This window comes from Suricata suricatta, chromosome 12 (assembly GCF_006229205.1).
Source record: "Suricata suricatta isolate VVHF042 chromosome 12, meerkat_22Aug2017_6uvM2_HiC, whole genome shotgun sequence".
NCBI lineage: Eukaryota > Metazoa > Chordata > Mammalia > Carnivora > Herpestidae > Suricata > Suricata suricatta.
This window is the reverse complement of record NC_043711.1, coordinates 49,241,441-49,253,464: the sequence shown is the minus strand read 5'-3', so window position 1 is coordinate 49,253,464 and position 12,024 is coordinate 49,241,441. Positions and strand designations below refer to the sequence as shown.

Below are 12,024 nucleotides of genomic sequence, written 5' to 3'. Positions count from 1 at the left end.
CGAGGTCTCAGAGGTGCAAGCAAGGGACGCGCCCTGGCGAGAAGTCGTGGGGAGAGAGGGGCATGCGCGTAAAGGCCTGTGGGCGGTGGCGCTGCAGGTGGGTTAGTAGCCGTCGCATTTGGGGCAGGATCTTCTGCAAACAGAACTTGGGAGAGCCGCAGACTTCGTGGCCTGTCGTCGTTAGTAGCTAACATTCTTGGCGTGCTTAGCTATGCCGAGCACTGAATAGCGCTTTACCGCGTCATTTCATTTGTTCCAACAGTTTTTTAGGTGGCACGGAAAATCCCAGTTTTAAAATCGGAAAAACCGAGTCTCAAAGAGGTTACATATCTTGCACAAAGTATCAGCACAGCAGGGTTTTGAACGTGATGCTGTGACTCCAGAATTCTTCCTCATCGGATCTGAGCCAGTGTTGTTCAAACTAGTCCCTGCATTATATATTGCTTTAACTTAACTTTAGTCCAATTGCACTCTTGTTTACTTAGTATTTTCTTTAGATATATATATTTTTTTAACTTATTTTGGAAGGAAACGTGTGCAACTCAACAAAAACAACCCAATTTAAAAATGGGCAAAGGCTTGCCTGTTTCTCCAAATAAAATACACATATGGCCAAAAGTCACATGAAAAGATGCTCAACATCATGAGGGAAATGCCAGTTAAAACCAAAATAAAATACCTATTTTAGTGGCTAATTTTTTTTTTAAATGGACAGTTCCAAGTTCCAGTAAGTATGTAGAGTAATGGAACGCTTAAATATTGGTGGGGGGAATGCAATATGATAGAGCCACTTTGTAAAATAGTTTGGCCTTTCCTCAAAAAGTTAAACAGAATTGGGGTGCCTGGGTAGCCCAGTTGGTTGAGCATCTGAGCCTTGGTTTCAGCTCAAGTCACAGGTTTTGGGGTTGAAGCCCTGTGTCAGGTTCTGGGCTGATAGTGCAGAGCCTGCTTGGGATTCTCTTTCTCCCTCACTCTCTGCCCCTCCTGTGCTCTCAATCTCTCTCTCTCAAAAAATAAGTAAATTTTTTTTTAAAAAGTTAAGCAGAATTACCACATGACTCAGGAATTCTACTTCTGGGTGTACATACCCAAGAAAACTGAAAAACAGATGGTCAAATAAAAACTTGTAAGTTATGTGCTTAAAGCATTTTTTAAATGTTTTTTATTTATTTTTTGAAAGACAGAGACAGCTTGAGCAGGGGAGGGTCAGAGAGAGAGGGAAACACAGAATCCGAAGCAGGCTCCAGGCTCTGAGCTAGCTGCCAGCACAGAGCCCGATGTGGGGCTCAAACCTACGAACCATGAGATCATGACCTGAGCTGAAGCCAGACGCTTAAACGACTGAGCCACCCAGGTGCCCCAAAAGCATTGTTTGTAGTATCCCCAAAGTGGAAGCAAGACAAATATTTGTCCATCAGCTGATGAATAGGTAAATAAATGTTTAAATATCCATACAGTTGAATATTATTCAGTCATAAAAAGGAATGAAGTACTGTATTGATTAATGCTACAAAATGGATAAACCTTGACATTATGATAAGAGTGAAAAAAAGAAAGGCCCAAAAGACTACATACATGATTCCCTCAGTATGAAATGTCCAGACTAAGCAAATATATAGAGATACAAAGATGAGTGGTTGTTTAGGGCTAGAAAGAGTGAGGATATTTGGGGTGATAGCTAAAGGGTATGAAGTTTTTTTGCGGGGGTGGGCTGATGAGAATATTCTGGAATTGGATAGTAATGATGGTTGTACAGCATTGTGAATATACTAAGAAACTTGATCGTATAGTTTAAACTATTTAAAATAGTGAATTTTATGTTAATGTGAATTTTATCTCAAAGGAAACTTTGGTCTCTCATGGGAAACTAATCTGCAGTTTCCTCTAATGCCAAATGATACTTCTCTCTTAAGCATTATTGCAAGAGTTAAATGAGATTAACCTGTTACCAGTCTCCTAATTGAAGTAGACACTGCCTCTAAAAATAGTACAATTAAAACAAGGTTATTAAAATTCTGGACAGATATTGTTTTTCCTGAAAAAGTCTCTGAATAGACTCTAAATATAAGGCCATTCTCTCTTCTTTAAAAGGATAAATTATCAAGTATCAGAGATAAGCTAGCACTAAATGAGGGTTTCTTGACATGGGAGGGCTTAAAACATGGAGAATAGATTCTTTCTATATTGATTCAATGTTACTTAATGCATACCTTATACTATCTTAAATCATTTCTTATACACAGATTGCACACTTGAGGAAGCATTGCTCTAAGACATATCATTTGCCCGTGGTATCACGTTAGGTGTCATTTAAGTGACAGAATTTATTTAGCGGCTGTTATGTGTCCGACATTCTTTTAGGCACTAGGGCTACAGCAGAGAAAAATTCTTCTAGAGCTTATATTCTAATGGAAAATCAGACAATACAGGAAACATGTAACAGTCCTGAGATGATAAGTATAATGGAGAAAAATTAATAAGCCAGTTTGGGGACTGGAGAGTGCTGGAGAGTTAGAGGGGAATGCTTACTTTATATCAAGCGGTTAGGAAAAGCTTCTTTGATAAGATAACAAAGTAGAGCCTGAAGGAAATGAGAGAGCAAGCCATTTAGATATCTGGGAGAAGAGTATTTCAGACAGAGGCCAAGAAGATGTTCTAAAGAGTCTAGAAAGATCCAGGAGGCCAGTGTGCCTGGGGAGGAGTGGGTGAAAGGGACAGAGAAGATTAGGTGGGGCAGGTACATCATATAGGCCAATGTTTTACAAATTATCACACATTCAAAAAGAATCACTGTAACTGCTGCATGGGCAAGGATGGGAGCAGTTACCGGACTATGACAGTGGCCCAAGTGAAAAATAATAATGGCTTAAATTAGGATATTCGTGGTTGTGATAAAAATTGTCAGATTGTGGTGTATTTTGAAGGCTGACCTGTCATTTCTGATGGATTGGATGTGTGTTTGAAGGTAAAGAACAGGAAGGTTGAGGGTCAGACCCTGTCAATTTGCTGGTCTAAAGTGCCCTACTCTTGGGGGATGCATGCTCAAGAACTGCTGAAATGCTGTAAAGGAAGTAAACATGGATACCTTTGCTCTTTTAAGTTCTGATTTATTGCAAAGAATAATGATATTTTAGCTTTTATCAGAAAAACCCTCGTTTCTACTGTAAAAGTACTGACTAAAGTGGATCCTTGCTCCAAGATGCCAGTTTAGGATAAGTGGCATATACAAGTGGGAATAGAAACCTCTAATTTCTTTCTAACTGGCAGTAGTGTTATGTTAAACTGAAGTGACCTCTATGTTAATAAGCAAATGATTAAATTTGGTAATTCCCATTCAGATATAGTGACACAGATTAAGAATTCAGCATTAGTTGTTCCCATGAACCCTGATATATGTGTCACCCTAATAGCTGTCTATTCATGTCTATTTTTAAGGCTGAAACAAAGTCACAGAAAGTCAAATAGTACAGCCACTCCCCAGCGCAGTCCTTCCTTTGCTCTTTTACAGAAGCAAGAACTACTAATTGCTTCTTCCTTTAGTTTGAATGGTGACTTCCTCCATGTCTCTAAATAACCTGCTTATAGTGCCATTTCTTGTGTTTTCAATTTTGGGCAGTATCTACAGACTCTGTTACAGTACTTGAGGTAGCCTTTTAATATCCCCACCACCCTATTTTGCCTTTCATTCTCTTCCCATTAAAGTTACAACCCATGGGTGCTTGCATGGCTCGACTCTTGGCTCAGGTCATGATCTCACAGTTTGACTTCCAGCCCTGCGTGTGGTTCTGCACTGCTTAGGATTCTCTCTCTCCCTCTCTCTTTCTCTGCCTCTTCCCCATTCACTCTGTCTCTCCAAATTTATGAGGGAGAGAGATAGAGTGTGAGAGGGGGAGAGACAGAGAAAGAGGGAGACACAGAATCCCAAGCAGGCTCCATGCTCTGAGCTGTCAGCCCAAAGCCCCAGGTGGGACTCAAACTCACGGGGCCACAAGATCATTACCTGAGCTGAGGTTGGATGCTTAACCAACTGAACTACCCAGGCACCTCCTCTCAAAATTAAATAAATAAACTTTAAAAAAAAAATGTTACAACCCAATATATGAGGCTCTTGTCTGGCTCAGTCAGAAGAGCATGTGATGCTTGATCTTGGGGTCATGAGTTCAAACCCCATGTGAGTGTAGAGATTACTATTTTATTTTATTTAGAAAATATTTATTTATTTTGAGAGAAAGAGAGCACACAAGTAGGGGCAGGGCAGGGAGAGAGGGAGTGAGAATTCCAGGCTTCGCACTATCAGAGCAGAGCCCTACTTGCGGCTTGATTTTACAAACATGATATCATGACCTGAGTCAAAATCAAGAGTCAGATGTTTAACTGACTAAGGCACCCCAAATATATAGGTTATTTAAAAATTTTTTAACATTTATTTATTTTTGAGAGACAGAATACAAATTGGGAAGGGGCACAGAGAGAGGGAGACACAGAATCCAAGGCAGGCTTCAGACACTGAGCTGTCAGAACAGACCCCAATGTGGGGCCCGAACCCACGAACTGTAAATCATGACCTGAGCTGAAGCTGGACGCTTAACCAGCTGAGCCACCCAGGCACCCCAGAGATTAATTTTAAATAAAGTTACAATTTGATATAGATTGTTCCTGTATGTTAAATTTACTAGGTAGATTTAAGTGATATATTAAACATCTTTTTATTCTGTCAACTATAGACAGCATTCTCTTGATCCCCCATACTGTAATGATGGTTTTGTCAGCACTCCTGTCCTTTGCTCTACCTGCTCTTCGTCTTTGTACCTTCCATTTGGAATTCCATTTGGCAGGTTGGATCCCTGTGGGGATATAATTGCAGGACTGGAGGTCCCTACACCTGCTTCTCAAGAAATTACTGAAATTCCATCTTCCCCAAGAAAACCTTTTGGGAGCTCACTGGGAAATGAGTGATGTGTCTACAATCCCATTAAGAAAATGATAGCCTAGGAGTCCATGAACTCTTAACCCAGTAGACCTTTGGCCTGTTGGGTGTTAACAACCAGAGGGGAAAACAATCAGCATTGGCCATGCCCAAAACATGCTGAGGTTTATTTACTTTTCTCATGCCCTTGCAAACCAAAGGCTGTAAAACTGCTTGAGTAATATAACTCCTGTGAGAACTCTCCAGATGGAGTTAGTGACATCACAGCGAATTTTCAAGAGAATGTACATGAAACTTAGTGTTCACCTTGAACTTCATATGGATAAGTTGATTTAAAAGCAAGTCATTCACTTTTTCTGAAAGTCATTCACTACCTCTTAGCTCTAGTTGAGATTAGAAGGGCGGTGGAGGCAGAGAGATGGTAATGAGCTGGGAAATGAAACACTGCTGCCATCTAGTGGTTGCTCATTCTGAAACACTGCAATTCTTTGAAGCCACATGCAGCTGAGTTAGTAAAGGAAACACCCAGCTAAGGTCCCAAACCAGAAACTTTCACTTCCTCCTCTTTTGTTAGAAAGAGATGTTAGTGAACCTTTTGTAAATGTTCACAGGCAAAACAAGGTATTAACGGGATTAGCCTGGGAGAGCTGCTCTTCATTTGTGTAATCAAAAGAATTAACAGAGCACTGACAAAGGCAAACTGCTGTCGGTCAACACAGACAGCCACCAGATCTCTAGCATGAAGTGGCAGTTCCAAAAGGAAGCAGAAGGTGCAACAAATGAACAGAGAGGGACCACAGTGGGGCAGGATCCTCAGTAGTGGTCACTGTAACAGCAGCATGGTTCCAGAGGCAAAGCAGAATCAGAGAAGCAAGATCAGCAAGGATGATGATGATCAAGTTACACAGAATCAGGATTAGATTTAGAACTCTAAAGGTGGTTAAGATTTGGTCCTAGATCTGTTACCTACTTGCAGAAGGTAATTAACCTTTAAGGAACTAAGTTTTCTTACTTGTAAAATGGAGACCAAAGGAGACTATTTAATAAGTTGCTTTGAAGATTTGTTGTGATAATACACAGTTTCTGGCATGTGGCAAGTAAGATAGCTTGCCTACAAAGACGATTGCCTATGATTCTCATGATTTTAAGTACTAGTGATCTTCTCAACAAAGGGTGGAATCTATTTCCCTTCCCCTAGAATCTGAGCTGAGTTTATGACTTGCTTTGGCCAGTGGAAGTGTCAGATGTATCGTTGGCCAGCTCCAAGCCTAGGTCTTAAGACTTAAGTCTTGCTTCCTTGGACCATCTGTGCCACTAGATAAGGAAGCCCAGCCTAGACTTGTATGGTAAAGACCACATGGAGAAAGAGGCACCAGGGAGCCAGAATCCCACCTGAGCTCACCGTGTGGATGGGGCCACATGAGTGTACCACATGAGATCAGCGCTGACCTGCCAACCCATAGAATTATGAGAAATAAATCGTTATTAAACTATCAAGCTTTGTGATGGTTTGTTATGCAGCTGTGAGAAATAAACCAACTGACCCAATCAAAGGAGGGACACGGAGACTCAGAGCACAGTGAAGCGAGGCTTGATCAACGTTTTTGCAAGAGTGACAGGCAAAGCATACTTGGGCAGTAAAGTAGACAATTTATCTGCTAGCACAGAAGTCCCTCCCCTGATTCCTCATTGGCTGATACCACAGAGGTTACAGCCTTACCCCCCACGTTGCCTATGCTCATGTAAGGCAAAAAGTAGTCTGATTGGAACAAATGTATATTCCTTGAAGTGATACAGAGACTTCAGTTCTTTGGTGCATGATCATTGCAAATCCTGTAAAAATAAGCCAGTGAAGGGGCGCCTGGGTGGCTCAGTTGGTTGAGCATCCGACTTCGGCTCAGGTCATCATCTTATAGTTTGTGGGTTTGAGCTCTGTGTCGGGCTCTTTGCAGACTGCTAGCTCAGAGCCTGAACCCTGCTTCAAATTCTGTGTCTGTTTCTCTCTCTGCTCCTCCTCTGTTCACCCTCTGTCTCTCTCTGTCTCCAAAAATAAATAAATAAATAAATGTAAAAAAAAAAAAAAAAAGCCCGTGAAACAGAGAGGAGGAAGAACCAGGAAGTGAAGTGTCTAAGAGTTTTGGGACTGCATTGTGGCGGGGGCTGAGTGGGGTGGATGGTGCATTTTCCAATAGCTTATAAACCTATTGTTAATTAGACAGCACAGCTTTCATTTGGCACTTCTGAAAGTGACTCCTCTCCCTTATCACAGCAGCAAATAGAAAGTGACTCCTCTCCCTTCTCACAGCAGCAAATAGAAAGCAGCAATAAATAACATCTATTAGTATTATAATTGGTGCTGGTGAGGGATTCAGACAAATATCTGATCCATCTTTTCTTTCACTGTTATAGGCTGGGAGAAAGGAGAGGTATAAGTGCAGATGGACACTGCTTCTTACAAATATGTTTTATCTTTTTATTAAAATGGAATATTGCTGGATATCTACTCAGGAAGACTGTTAGCATTTCAAATTGCTATATACATTTGATATAATATAGAAGCATATTTCTTCACATATTTACAATACAGACTTTTCACTAAAGCTTTTGTGTTGGAGGATTTGAGGCATGAACGGCATGAACGGAGATTTATCCCGTTAATCCAGCATCGCAAACCCCAAACAGTGATTCTTTAACTTTCATTTCCTTTATATCTCCTCTCCCCTAAGTCCTCTTATTCTGTCTGTACATGTCCTTTGCCTTCTTACCATGCCTTTCCTATCTCTTTTCCTTATTGTGACAATTAAATGAGACATTCTCCACCAAAATGTAGGCTCTGAGATGGAGGAGATTTTTATCCCTCTTGTTCTCTACAGAGTATTCTTTACTTGGAACAGTGCCTGGCACACAGAAAGTACGCAGTGACTGTGTTTTGGATGAATTAAATAATTAATATAAAAGCATTGAGAATAGTATCTGGCAAGAAGTCGATGATGCTCAATAAATATAACCTATGACAGGTCAGTAGTGTTGTAAGTGAAATTATTCACATTCATTTTAAAAAATGTTTTATTACTTTGGGGCACCTTGGTGGCTCAGCTGGTTAAGCGTCTGACTTCCGCCCAAGTCATGATCTCATGGTTCGTGGGTTCGAGCCCCATGTTGGGCTCTGTGCTGACAGTGTGGAGCCTGCTTAGGATCTCTCTCTCTCTCTCTCTCTCTCTCTCTCTCTCTCTCTCTCTCCCCCTCTCTCCCTCTCTCCCTCTTCCGCTCACTCTGCCTCTGTCCCCCCTCCTTCCATTCCGGTCCAACTCATGCTCTCTCTCTCTCTCTCTCTTAAAATAAATAAACTTAAAAAATGTTTTATTACTTTTAATCTTCTTCCCTTTTCTTTCTACTTTGTCCTTTTTTTCTTTTCTTTCTTTTTTTGTCATTGCATCTTCCCTCCAACCCTTACATGTGGCCTGCCTGAGACCCTCATAGATATTGTTTTGCCTTAACTTAGAGGATATGCAAGAAAAGGTTTTGGAACTTTGTCTTCGGTGAAACAGAAAAATGTGTGATTCATAGCTGATCTAGGATTACACATAAGATTCTGCTATTGAGGTGAGCCTAATTTTGGTGTTACTAAATATTTTAACCAGGGGCCTAGATTATGGAAAAGACAAGCTTATTAAGTAATAGGCTAACAAATACCTGACTGTACTTGTCTCTGAGCATGTAGGTGTTTACCGTGCCTGTTGGTGAGTAATTGGGTTGCTCTTGGCAGTAGAAATGTGAGGAGAATCAAATAGAACTGGCTTTGCTAATTTTTTCTTCCCTTTTTTCTACACAGGAGAATGGAAATGAACCAGCACATAGTGTATCGGTTCCTTCTCAGGCTGGTAACATTACAGAATCCCTGTTGAAATGCAAGCTGGACTGGTGGAAATCAGATTTCCCATATCTTCTCAAAGGCTGTTTGTCAAGGTAAATCCCATACATTTAAAACCATAACTTCCCAGGGCTAGATGGGAAAATAAAAAGCTTTGGGCCCATACCCAGAACTGATTATGCAGATGTCTCCATTACCTCAGATGGTCACTCTTGTAGGAAGAGCTCTCTCCTCTTTCCTGTTGGTCTGGTCTTTTAGATTCAAATCAGGAGTTTTACAAATGTGCAGGCCAGTGGGCTGGGTAGCTTGGGCCAAGTACAAAACAGTATTGATGCTGTTCTCAACACAGCCTTGTTTATGTTTCAACTATGCTAATAGGTAGCTCAGACTTCTTAGCCCTGCTAATGTTTAACAGAACCCTGTTATATATGCAGATAACATGTATTTCTGCATATGTTCTTCTGTCACATAAGGCCAGTGTTTTAAAGACTGAGTGGGGAGGAGAACGGGTGAGTCTGCGAGCCTCCTGTCACCTCTCAAAACTTCCTTCAACCACTCTGTTTTTCCTTCCTTCCTTTACACTTTGATCATTGTATGGACAGTAGTTTTCCAGGCCTCTTTACTAGTTAATCAACCTCGTAAGCCAATCTAGAGTCAGGGTAGAGAGATTTTGAGGCATTCAGATGATCAGTTCTCAAACATGATGACTTAATTGGCACACAGGACCTCACAATACACCTAACCAATCTGTTCCACTTCTGGTGGGAAAAGAATTTGATGATAAAGAATTACAGAGGAGTAAAACGGCAACCCCAAACAGCAGCACCATAATGTGTACGAATGAACAAAATGATCGAACACAGAAAAACAGCATTTGAGCTGTGAAATAACACATACAAGAAGGGCTGTATTTATGGGACACCTGGGTGGCTCAGTTGGCTGGGTATCCAACTTCGCCTCAGGTCATGGTCTCGGGGTTTGTGGGTCCAAGCCTCTCATTGGGCTCTCTGCTGTCAGTGTGGAGCCCGTTTTAGAACCTCTGTCTCCCTGTCTCTCTGCTCCTCCCCTGCTCATGCTCTCTCTCTCAAAATAAATAAATAAACATTAAAAAACAAAACAAGAAGGACTGTATTTGAAACTCAAGACCCTATGAAGCCCTCCCCACCAACAATGAGCATCTTTGTTAAAAACTGTGAAAATCCCCGCAATCTAGGTTGTTTCATGTGCAGCAGGAAATTTATATCATTTTCAGCTTTCCTGTGGCAGCAAAAGTTTTCAATAATTGGCAGTGCTACATGGTTTTGTGGGTTGTTTTTTTTTTGTGAATATAAAAATTTAATCACTCTTAATAGTTAAGGAAGCTCTTAGGTACTTAGTCATATGTAAAAATGAAAGTCCCTGGCCTTGCATGGCATTTACTCTAAGAGTTGTGCAAGACTTGCATACTTTGATCCCCTTTCATGGTTCATCACAAGACTCTGTGGGGCCACAGCTATACTTGGAAACATGTTGGCTTAACTAGCTGTGACAGCCTTATTTCTGGGCCTTCTCTGGTCCAGTGTTCTTGAGCTTCTAAGTTCGCCCAAGTCTTTGAGTAAGAATCTGATTTTACATGAAAATGATCATTCTACTGGCAGAAATATAATAAATAGATAAAACCTTTCCAGGGAGTATTTGGCAACAGGTTCAAAGTCTTAAAAATATGCATTACCTATTCACCCAGCAATTCCCCTGCTAAAGAAATAATTATGAATATGAACAACGATGGATGCATGAAGGTGATTATTATGACATATATTTTGTTTAAAAAATTTTTTAATGTTTTTATTTATTTTTGAGAGAGAGAGAGAGAGAGAGAGAGAGAGAGAGCGTGAGCAGGGGAGGGTCAGAGAGAGAGGGAGACACAGAGTCCGAAGACAGGCTCCAGGCTCTTGAGCTGTCAGCACAGAGCCTGACGTGGGCCTCAAACCCATGAACCATGAGACCATGACCTGAGCTGAAGTTGGTCGTTCAGTGAACTGAGCCACCCAGGCACCCCCGTATTGTGATATATTTTTAACTATTTTTTATATTAGGAAATTTTTCATGATGCTAATTTTTAAAAGTAGGGCATATACGTGTGTATGATATAATCCTTTTCACCTAAAGATGTAGGTCTATTCATAAATGGCTAGAAGTATATATAATACAATGTTAATAGTGATGATCTTTTTGTATTGTTACTGACTTTTCTCAAATGTAATACTTCTGTAATAACAAGAAAAGGTATAAAAGTATTTAAACGTGCCTGAAAGAATAGATGTTTTGGGCAGCAGTGGTTAGAAGAATATGAATGGGGATGATTGGATGAGAGGTTATTACAGTGGTTCAGGCAAATGACAATGCAAGTAAGAACCAAAGATAGGCAGTGGGATAGAGGATAGAGAAGGAAAACTGGTTGGAGACATACCCAGTAGTCCAGTGAGAACTATAAGCACACATTATACCTTCAAGTCAATAATAAAACTGATTTTTTAAAGTTTATTTATTTATTTTGAGAAAGAGAGAGAGCATGAGCAGGGGAGGGACAAAGAGAGAGGGACAGAGAGAAAAAGCAGGCTCTGCACTGTCAGCGCAGAGCCCAACATGGAGTTCGATCTCACAAACCATGAGATGATGACCAGAGCCAAGATCAAGACTCGGATGCTTAACCAAGATTGAGCCACCCAGGTGCCCCAATATTGATCTTTTAAAAGAGCCAACGTGATTCACCCATCTCATTTAGTACCTTCAAATATGCATTTGAAGAAACTCGGAACCAACTCTGATTTAGTTTCCTGGCTTGTTCAACTCAGTTAATGAGGGTCTAGTTGACAAAGTAAGAGGAGGACTAGATAGTGGAGGGAGAGAATAAATTCAATTTTGGACCTGTAGAGTGTGAGGAGTTTATGAAACGTGTACTAAGCTGTGGTACGTGAGCCAGGAGCTCACGTCTGATCAGTAGATATGGAGTCAGAGATCATCAGTGTACATGCGATTGTTAATACTGAGTGGCTGTTAAGTTGCCTAGAGAGGGAGAAAAGGGCTGAGCAGGGAACTCTGTAGGACCTCTACAGTTCTGGGCAGGATGACGGAGAGGAAGTCACTAAGAACACTGAGGAGTGGTGAGGTAGGCCAGCCCATAGTAGGCTAATCCAGGCAAGAATGACCAGTTACACAAGTTCAGGGTTGTTTTCATTTCAGTTTA

The 12,024-nt window shown here is 40.9% G+C and overlaps 1 long non-coding RNA gene across 2 annotated transcripts in view; it reads left to right on the top strand.

The window, feature by feature from the left end:
- LOC115273356 overlaps positions 1–12,024 on the top strand; it is a 76,178-nt gene that overhangs the window by 37,159 nt on the left and 26,995 nt on the right. Inside the window, exons 1-2 of one of the 2 annotated variants that reach the window (XR_003900786.1) lie at positions 15–97; positions 8,760–8,893. This is a non-coding gene — a long non-coding RNA (uncharacterized LOC115273356). Of the gene's footprint in view, positions 1–14; positions 98–8,759; positions 8,894–12,024 lie in introns of those variants that run through there. The other variant, XR_003900785.1, reaches the window with a different exon arrangement.